This window comes from Cyprinodon tularosa, unplaced genomic scaffold (assembly GCF_016077235.1).
Source record: "Cyprinodon tularosa strain WSP-4 unplaced genomic scaffold, ASM1607723v1 ctg211, whole genome shotgun sequence".
Classification (NCBI taxonomy): Eukaryota; Metazoa; Chordata; class Actinopteri; order Cyprinodontiformes; family Cyprinodontidae; genus Cyprinodon; species Cyprinodon tularosa.
Window position 1 is genome coordinate 567,116 of NW_024038781.1, and position 10,014 is coordinate 577,129.

A 10,014-nucleotide genomic window follows, 5' to 3' on the forward strand; every position below is an offset into this window, starting at 1 on the left:
CTTTTTTTTGTTGTAGCTGTTGGTATTTAAAAAAAAAAAATTAAAACCGTCAAAATAATTAGTTTCATCCAGACAATTTATTTCTTTGTGGTTGGATTCGAGGCTGCACCAACTTGTTATTTGCCCCAAACCAAAATAAATAGTTTTTTAAGATGATGTAAAGTTAAATTAGACCCTGTTATCATTAGTTATAAAACTAAGAACATTCAGTATAAGGAAATGATCATCCAGAATTGTAGAAAATCATATCTTTAATAGGGTAGTGCAGTAAAGTAAAATTTTTCCTGCATTACTTTTACTTTTATACTTTAAGTAGTTTTAAAAATTGTACTTTTACCGTACACTTTTAGTTGAGTGAAAAGCTTAAGTTGATACTCTAACTTCTACAAAAAATGCTTTTAAACAGTAGGATTTATACTTCTACTTGAGTAATAAACATTAATAGTTTTGACACCTCTGCACTACACAAACACAAAGTAGTGGATGATAGTGAGGAAAAATTTGACACGTTTTCCCAACATTTTTGTAATTAAAATATAGAAAATGTAACATAAAATCTCATTCAGCTCACCTTAGTCAACACTTTTTCAACATTTTGAGCTCCATGTAAGTCATTGTATTTGGTTGCAGCGTTGGACGTCTGAACTTTGATTGAATCCTTCTAATACATTAATATACACTCCATTACTGATCTGAACCTTATGGCAGAACTTTCAAGGTCTACTTTTCCATAATCTTTTAGCAGCTTTCCTGTATTGCTGGAAAAAAAGGCTTTCCACACCATGAATCTAATGCTGCCGTGTTTTTCTGTGGGAATGTTGTGCTTAGTGTGATGAAGACGATTACTTCTCAGATTTGGTCTTATCTGACCAGAGCAGCTTCCAAATCTTTGCCTCTTCTCTTAAATGCCATATGTGGCAAACTCTTATTAAACCATTTCTTTCTCTTCTTGCTTTTCCACAGAGGCCTTTTTTAGTGATATTATATGTTAATTAAGTGACCTCTAAAGACAACTAGCCTCACTAGATTTTATTTTGGGGTATCAGAATAAAAAGCCATGAAGACAAATATATGTGACACTTTTAAGATATTTCTTTGTAAACAAACACCAAAAAAAATGTATAAATGTTTCTTCCACTACACAAGCATCCATCTTTGTTGGTTGGATTAGCTATATTTTATTCTCATATAATCCTAGAGCCTTACCAGAGTAGCCGAAGCACTATCGCCGAGATCATTCATGTTAGAATCTCTTTGAATCTGGTTCTGGTCCCACAGGTTTCTGACTCACTTTAAATCAGGGTTCACTAAGACTAAAGGCAACATTGCTCAAGATGCGGATCAAAATCAGATACCCAAACTTTGGCAGCGGCGTCAACCTTTTATGTGGTGAAGAGGAAGATCGCACCTTTTTTTCCTGAAGGAAGATGAGATTAGATTGATGGTTTTCTTTCACAGTGACTCATAGGTCAGTGGGAAGGTGTGTGTTAATTTTTCTCACTGTTACATGGTTGCAGGAATGTTTTTAACACGTAAGGATGTACTAAGATTAACGAATGCAACTCAAAAAAGGTCAGAATTTAGTGTAGCTGCCTTTGGTAGTTAAACCTCAGTTTAAAATGAAAATGAGCATTAGCACCTCACTGGAGATGCTGGTTTCCTCTGAGGCATGAAATATCTTGGTGGGGTAATAGTTATTCACATATAAGGCTGTATGCTGGGATAAACCTTTGTTTCTTTGATAGCCACTGATTTTAATGGATGAATAAGCTCTGAAATCCCAGTTTGAGCTTGGTTTAAAGACTCACACACCACCCATACATTAAATCAGCTCTTTCAGTTCCTTCAAAGAGATGGAAGCGCCTGTCTCAATCCTTACACACGACAGAAACACCTTTAAAATTTGATTAAACTGTGTCATTGAGCTCACTGACAAGAATAAAGCAGCCAAACATCTGTAGCCACTTTTTCTGTCTGTCTCCCTTTAAACTGCCATATTACGCACATAAAAGAAGCAACCTGATTCAGCTGTGACTTTGAAAAAATGTTGCTCTGCACGTTTAAAAAGCAAAGCACTGCTGTGTGCCAAGGAGTGGCTAAAACACTATAGCTTAAAAAAAATTATAACAAACTCATTGATCACACAGTCCTATCCACTCATGGTGGTATTGTTCATGAGTTGATTGAACCAGGTTATTTGTGTTTTGCTCTATTAGTTAATATTTATTTGTATTTTATTTCTTTATTTTCTTAACTCTGTCATTTATTCTGTTTTTTATACACTTTTTTTAAAGGTCCACATTTGTGTGGCAACTTTTGCTATAATCTTTTTGATGATGTGACACCACAATTTCCTCATTGTGGGACAATAAAGGGATTTTCTATTCTATTCTATTCTATTCTATTTTTATTTAATCTATAAAAAACAAATCCATATACAGTAGCTGATCTGAGTACCACCTCTTCCTATGAAAAGCTGACATGGTGTCACCAGAAATATCTCTTAAAAGTCTCTGATTTCTGACATTTCTATAATTCATACCCAAGAAGACCTCTGTGATGCTTTTGAATCATAAAACACTCAAATGAAGGAGTAGCTGTCTCTTAAAGAAATTAAAGCTAAAGAAAAGGAGCATCTCAGATACCAGATAAAAAAAGTTCGGAATCGCTGTACACCATTAATATCACGTCTGAAAGCTAAAACACGCTGGTTTTCTTTTTTTGGATCCTTTAAACAGAAAAAATATAAGTCTATAAATTGATATAGAATAGGCTCTTTAACATGGCAGAACACCCCCTGGTTTCTGATTTCTCAAACAGTTCACATCAGCTCTGCTGTAAATGTGTTTACTTTAAGGGCTCCTATGAGGCCCTTTTGTCTTGCTCTGTCACCTCACGCTTGTCTCTGTTCTCTGTTTCCCTCCCCTGCTGGACGTACGTCCTCTGAACCCCAATTAGGTAAACGGGAGCTGACAGCAAGTCTGGTGGAGCGCAGTCAGTAAGATGCAGAATGCATAAGAGAGAGCAAACAGGAGCCAGACGCTAGAGGGTCTCAAGTTTAATGGCTCAGATCAAGAGGAGTTACCTGTTTCTTATGTGTCTCCTGCTGCCAGCATCAGCATGACTCTGCAGCACTGAGGACAATGCTTAAAAGCTGATCATGTTTTTGTTTTGTTTTTTTTATGTGGAACTTATTTCCATATCATGAGTCACGTCCAGGCTCCTGTTAGGTTTTATTTTCGAGGCTATTCAGGTGTCAGAAACCAAATGTAGACTCACCGTCTTCTGGGAAATCACACAGCTCCATCCTGTTTTTGCAACAGGCCGCCCCATTGTTGTAAAGCCTCTCTGCTCAAAGCTATGAGCGGTAACAGGTTGAAAATCCACGCTGAGCAGTTCCCCCTTTTAAACGTTTTACAGCATCAATAGGAAGTCATAAACTGGAACAGACGGAGAAAAGAGGACAAACAGCTCTGTGGCTGAGATGATCGGGAAGCTATTAAAACGAAAACAAAACTAGCCGAATGATGCTCTTGTGTCTAATATTTAGCATAGCACAGGTCATGAACTTTCTTGGACCTCACTGCAGCGGCACTTGTGTGCACATCCCTGTCTCATTGCTTTTCCTGATCGTGCAAAAGAGCCCCCAAAGCTCTCCACCTCAGGCGGGGTCTCAAAGGTCACGGCTCCCCATGCAGCTTTAGAAGGGTCGAGTAGAGTTCATGACACAAGCCATGCCATATTTGGCTGCTTGCACTCTTTAAGGCTTAGAGACGAAATTTGAAATGATACAGAGGGAGGGAAAAAGACAAACAGCACCGGGAATGTTCATTGGTTGCAGCTGGGCATGGTTGGAGGAATACGGAGAAGGGCTTAATGGAGGAAGTGGGCGTGTTTTTTCTGTATCTCTCTGTGTGAGGGAGTGCGTGCATATCTGGTGTTTACACGGGTGCATGCGTGTGAGAGAGGAGTTATGAGTTATTGGGTTAATGCAGACCAAAGCTAGGACACTTCCACACACATATGCATGTATGTGTGTGAAGCACATGTATGCCAAACCTTACATGCATGGCTGCATCTGTGTTAATGCCGGGGATATTAGAGCAATATAAAAAAGCTTAAATCTGCGGCAGTAAACTCAAACTTGCGTGAAGCATGTTTGGTTTTCAGAGAAGAGGTCAAAGAAATTTCTAAAAAACTGGTAAAAAAAAAAAAAAAAACATTTACTTCATGCCAACAGAAATTTGTTAGTATTTTATTTCTGTTATACGAACAATAAAAATAGCAAACATAGAACAGCTGCTTATTTTTGTATACAAGAATAAAAATGGAGCCGTAAATGATTTGTAGATTTGATTGATTTTTATTTTTTGATTTTTATTTTTTGCTTGTTGTCAATAACAAAATGAGGATTAGGGTCACCGATTTATTCTTGAAAATCTTTCTCTTGAAGCTGTAATAGTCCCTGATGGAACAAGTTTGTACCATTCTTTGAGCCGTTGAACTACACTTAGGATACCTCTGCTTTAATGGTCATATACTGTGAAGTATAACTGAGTAAATTCAATTCAGTTCAGTTTATTTATATAGCGCCAATTCACTGCACTTGTCATCTTAAGGCACTTTACAGTTCACCAGATTATACAGTCAAACTGATGGTACTCAGATAAAAAATATATATGTATAAAAAAAATTTAAAAATAAATGAAATAAATGAAAATATAATCGAAAACTGTGTTTGGTTAAAGTGAAATATATGTATATTATGTAGATAAATTAAACGGGGAGATACATTTAGAGTGTTTAGTTGGACTAAATTTAGATTATGGCTTACATCTAAGAAACCAAAAAATTCCACGCCATAAATTAAAAAAATTAAAACAAAAAATATTTGTATAGTCTATATGATGAAAGGAAATTCAATTAAGTTCAATTCAATTTATCTATAAAACGCCAATTCACAACACAGTTCATGTCAAGGCACTTTATACAGACATTATAGACAGATTGATTAAAAGTTTCTATCAAGGAAAAAAATGAGTTGATTGCATTGAGCCATTGACTTGCAAGAAAGCAATGCACATCCTGGATGAGCTTGCAGTGACAACCTTTGCTTGCATTTTATCATAAACTCTTCAGCAATCCATCACACCGAGCATGCATATAAGGAGACAGAAGCAGACATACAAAGTCAAAATCATGACTCAGATGTTAATTGTTTTGAATTTGTATCCCAAAGTGATGAGATGCCAAGTTATCCTATCCTTTATATCTCATTACTTTGACTTTAAAAGTCAGAACTAGGAGTTTGAAAATCATTTTGATAAACCATGTTTCAGCTCTTGTCTCTTTTTTTTTTGGCCTCCATTTTTTTAAAGGTTGAATATACTCCATTGAACCCTACCTCATAAATGGTCAAGAACTGTCCCTTTACTGGCCGTGTGCTTCTGGATCATCTGTGCAAAAAGCACAATAAGCCCATTTGACAAAAGAGACTCTGAATAATGCAGAACTAATCAACGTCAAATTGCCTCTATTTCTCTGCTGATTAAAAAACCTTTTTCAAACACATCATCTAAATTGGAAAGTTTAATTAGACTGATGGCTTCTGAAGTCTCTGTGCTTGTTTGTTTAGTCAACTACAGAACAGGATGAAGAACGAAACCCAAATGAATTATCAATCCTTTCAATCTGATCTAAATCTAGACTTTAGTCCTAAGTTGCTCTTTAAATAAAAAGCAAACATTTAGTGAAGATATGAATCCATAACAAGCAGTTGCATCAAACAGCACGTCCCTTTGAATAATTTAAAGTACTATGGCCAGACTTTATCTGTCCCTCGCAGACACAGCCTTTGTTTTTATGCAAACTCATCTTCCTTCCGCATCTGTTCCCTGTCTCATGAGTGTCCTCTGCACAACCTGATGCTCTCCTGCCATGTCTCACCTCTCCTAACATCAGCCACCAGGTCAAACAGTGCTGTCGCCATGTCAGCGGCAATTCCTGGAGGGCAGTCAGGCAAACAAACCCAGCCAGCAGCAGCTGGATGACTCACCATCAGATGGACGCCTATTGTGAGAAAGGGAAGGGGTCGAATCATTAAAGTGGGAGGAAAGAGAAGGTTCAGGATAGTTAGTAGACAGACTGGGGGTGTAAATTGGAAAAGAAGGCTAATAAAGGAAAGTACAAGGAGCAGGTGAGGCTGTAAGAGAGATTAGGAGAGGGAGGCACATGGAGAGACGGAAAGCGAAACAGAGATAGGAGGGGTAAACATAGGACAACCTGTGCAATCTTGCATGCACACGAGACAAGCAGAAAGGCACGCAGCTCAGAGAGGAGGCACGAAGAGGAGACAGTAACTCCTCCTCTCATCTGTCAGAACAAAGCTCACGCTACACGCTAGGAGACCTTAACACAGAGCAGCACATTTATGGACCAAATGAATAACAGGAGTAAAACGATTTAAAGGAGAATGAAAAAGCCAAGATGGACACTAAGAAATGGTGAGAATTAATACATGAAAGAGGTGGTGGTTTAGGAAAGAAGTCAGTTTTTCTTAAAACTGATTCAGTTTTTTCAGTGTAGGACATAAAAAAAAAAAAAACTGAATGTTGGAACTGTAACTATGCAGACATATGTTTACATCACTTTTTCATCACAGTGTTTTTATCAATGCTGCACTTTAAAACAAAAATAGTCTAGAAAACTGTACTTAACAAAATTTATTTTTGTTTACACTTGTGTGTACAAAATAAAATCTGTCTAAAAGGTGTGCAGTGGATGTTCAGAGTAGATACAAGGCTGCTTCGACAGCCTCACAGCTCTCCAGTTCAGATCTTCTCTGCAAAACCTCTTGTGTAGAATTTGTTGTTTCCAGCTTCCTCCTATTAATTTGAGAACATGGATCATTGATGATTTTAAAAAGACCTTATGGGAGTTCGTCTCATGTCTCTCTTTATTGATTCTGCTTCAAAAGTCTCCAAATCAGGAACCGTCATATAAGAGAACAGATGGATGGAGTGGATACCAGGATGTCGCACACTGGCAGGAGAGGAGGCCGGTCAATAAATGGTTTTAAACCATTGAACAAAATACAGAAACGTGATATAAGTTACAGTCAGAGGTATTAATGTCATTCATCTTTGCGGATTTAAATTAAACCTTTAGGTAAGAAAACTTCTTATGGTCAGCGGAGACACAATGACAATACATTTTAAGGAGTTATGGTGAGGCAGCTGTTCAGCATGGTGGAGGTAGGATCATGCTGAGGGTCTGTTTTAAATTCATATGTTTAAATTCATATAGGGCTATTTTTTGTTGTTAAGGGGATGAAGTAATAAAGGAGTAGTAGCTTTCCTTTGATCAGATGCCAGGCGGTTTAAACTTGGAGCTTTCCAGCAAGACAATAAATCCAACCACACGCCAAAAATGACCATAAAATGGATAAATTTGGCTAATTACAAGCTGCTGGAATGACCCCAGCCTCAAGCCTGTTTAAATTTGATGTACTGTAAATGGGAACTATACCAAGAAACACTTTAGTTTAAAAGAGCTCTTTCTTTTCTGAAACAAAGTGGTCAGACATGCAGCTCTAGTGAAGGGACAGTATTTTGGGTAATAATGGGGGTCATTAAAAGTTAAAATCCAAATAGTTAAACCTTTCAGACAAAGTCTTGGTTTAAGAATTATGGATTTTGCATAACCAATCCACCTGAAGGTTAATTAAAGTTCCATACGTAGGCAACGTTCATGCAGATTGAGTGAGTGCATGTACAGGAACTGTAGCTTATAAACAACAAAGCTTCATTTGGAGCTGACAGCACATTAGATTGATTTTGGAGCCATAATTGTTTTTTTGTTAACTAATTTATTTTGTTTTCAGATTTTTGTAAACATGAGCGTCCCTTTTAAGACTAGGCTAATGTTTTAATATTGCCTGCGTTTTATTTTATCAGAGCCCATGTTTGAGAAATATATTGAAAAAAATAAAAAGGAAAGCAGCTCAGTCCTCAAAAGAGTCTTCAACCAGATGAAGATCTCAGATGAGGAGGTTTATTTAGCATATGAGATGAAAGCTATGATGGGTGTGAAGTAGCTCTGTTAGATCCAGACTGCCCCCCTCTGCAGCCCATCAGAAGAAGAGGTAAGCGTGGGCGACGTGGCAGACCATGGAGACATGGTAACCTTCCTTTTTTCATTCTGGACCAATAATAAATGCTTAGATGACCTTTCTGTGGGAGCGGAGGTACCAGTCAGTACGCCCATTGTTCCATTTTCAGTCCTGCCAAATGAGACTAGATTGGAATCAAACTGGGAGCCACCTGACTGTTCTAACAGGAAGAAACAGCCGTACTCCACCTGATCAAGATAAACCTGATACACATAGCCTAACATTAACAATCTAATGCAAAGTCAAACATATCTGTGCATAAAGAAACATATCAGAGGATTTTTCCCCCACATTTGTTTGTGAAAACATATGGCTGTTTCTGAAAAAAACACCATGCGCTATTTGCATGTTGTGGATCTATATTCAGCTAACTTTCTTGCTTAACTACTTTGCACCTTCTAGCCTGCAATCTGCTTGATGATGTCCGCTTAAAGTGATGTGAAATGGTTCTTTTCACATCCTTGACTTCATCAGCTGAAGGTTCCTGAGTGTGCTTCCTGCACACAACATCAGGGCTGATTGATTCTGCTGCTAGGAAACAATCACCAATGAGCCTAAATACGAGGACACTGATCGGGTAAACATTAGATTTCATAATTAATATCAGCTCCTCGTGATCCTGCAGCTTTGACTGAATGTTTCTATTCTTGACTGAGAACAAATAAAATAAACCACATCAACTAAACAATAAAAGTATTTTTTTTTTGTTTCCAACAGATTTGTTCATTATCATTTAGCAGTAGGTGTAGGTTAGGGCATGAATGCTTCCAATTTTATGTAGATGAAGCGTTTATTCAATTTTACATTTTTACCATTGTTATGAGTTTAGTCTGGGAGGTTAGGAGGGGAATGCCAAATGCAATACAAAGGAAAATTAAAGCAGCCAAGGTGAAGGAGCACGGACACCTGAGAGCACTGTAACCATTAGAGGAAATCCATGTGAGGCCAAAAATCAGCAGAAAGAAACTTCAGCAAATGAAAAGCAATCAAGGCTGAACACGACGACGGCCTGAAGAGAAAGAGTGCAACATTTAGGGGTAGATAGGACTCATTTCTGGGCTGAGGGACTGCAGGTAGTTTCTAACAGAAATATTAAAGTTAGGGAAGAATCTGAAGGCAGGATCATATCATGGGGATGGTGACCGCAACCTATACCTGAAGAAGTCATATAATAAAATAGTGATAGAGTGAGCAGAATCTCGTATGGAGTGGCTACCTCAGTCCTTGAATAGAAACATAGTGATGCAACATAAAACTATGAATGAAACTAATTATTATTTTGCAAATCAATTAATCTGTTGATTTTTTCCTTTTTTGGATTAATTGATTAATACAGGGTTTATACGGTAATGAGTAACTCTAATTTAATGCTCTTTTAATGCTCTTAGAAATAATTTTAAGGACATCAACAAGTACCCATGACTCTCGTGTGTGTGTGTGTGTGTATATATATATATATATATATATATATATACATAACAAACATGGCAAAATCCTTCGTCATTTTCCTTGTTTTCCAGCCACTTTTGTTGAAATTTGCATTTTCTCATTCTCTAGCTTTTTCTCCGCCTCGTGCTTCTTTTCCGAACATACGGCTTTACGATCAACTGGAAGCAGTTCTGCACAAACACGCGTTAACCAGATTTATACCGGATATATTTGACAAAATTGGTTGTATAAACTTTTTTTTTTTTAATAAAGCATTTTAAATGCCACTATATTCACATTTAATTTTAAATCCAATTAAGGCCTTAATTTAAAAAATAATAATTTAATGACTATTAATGATTTTTAATGACACACGGAAACCCTGTAATAATCAGATAGCCCAAGGTTCCTTAAAG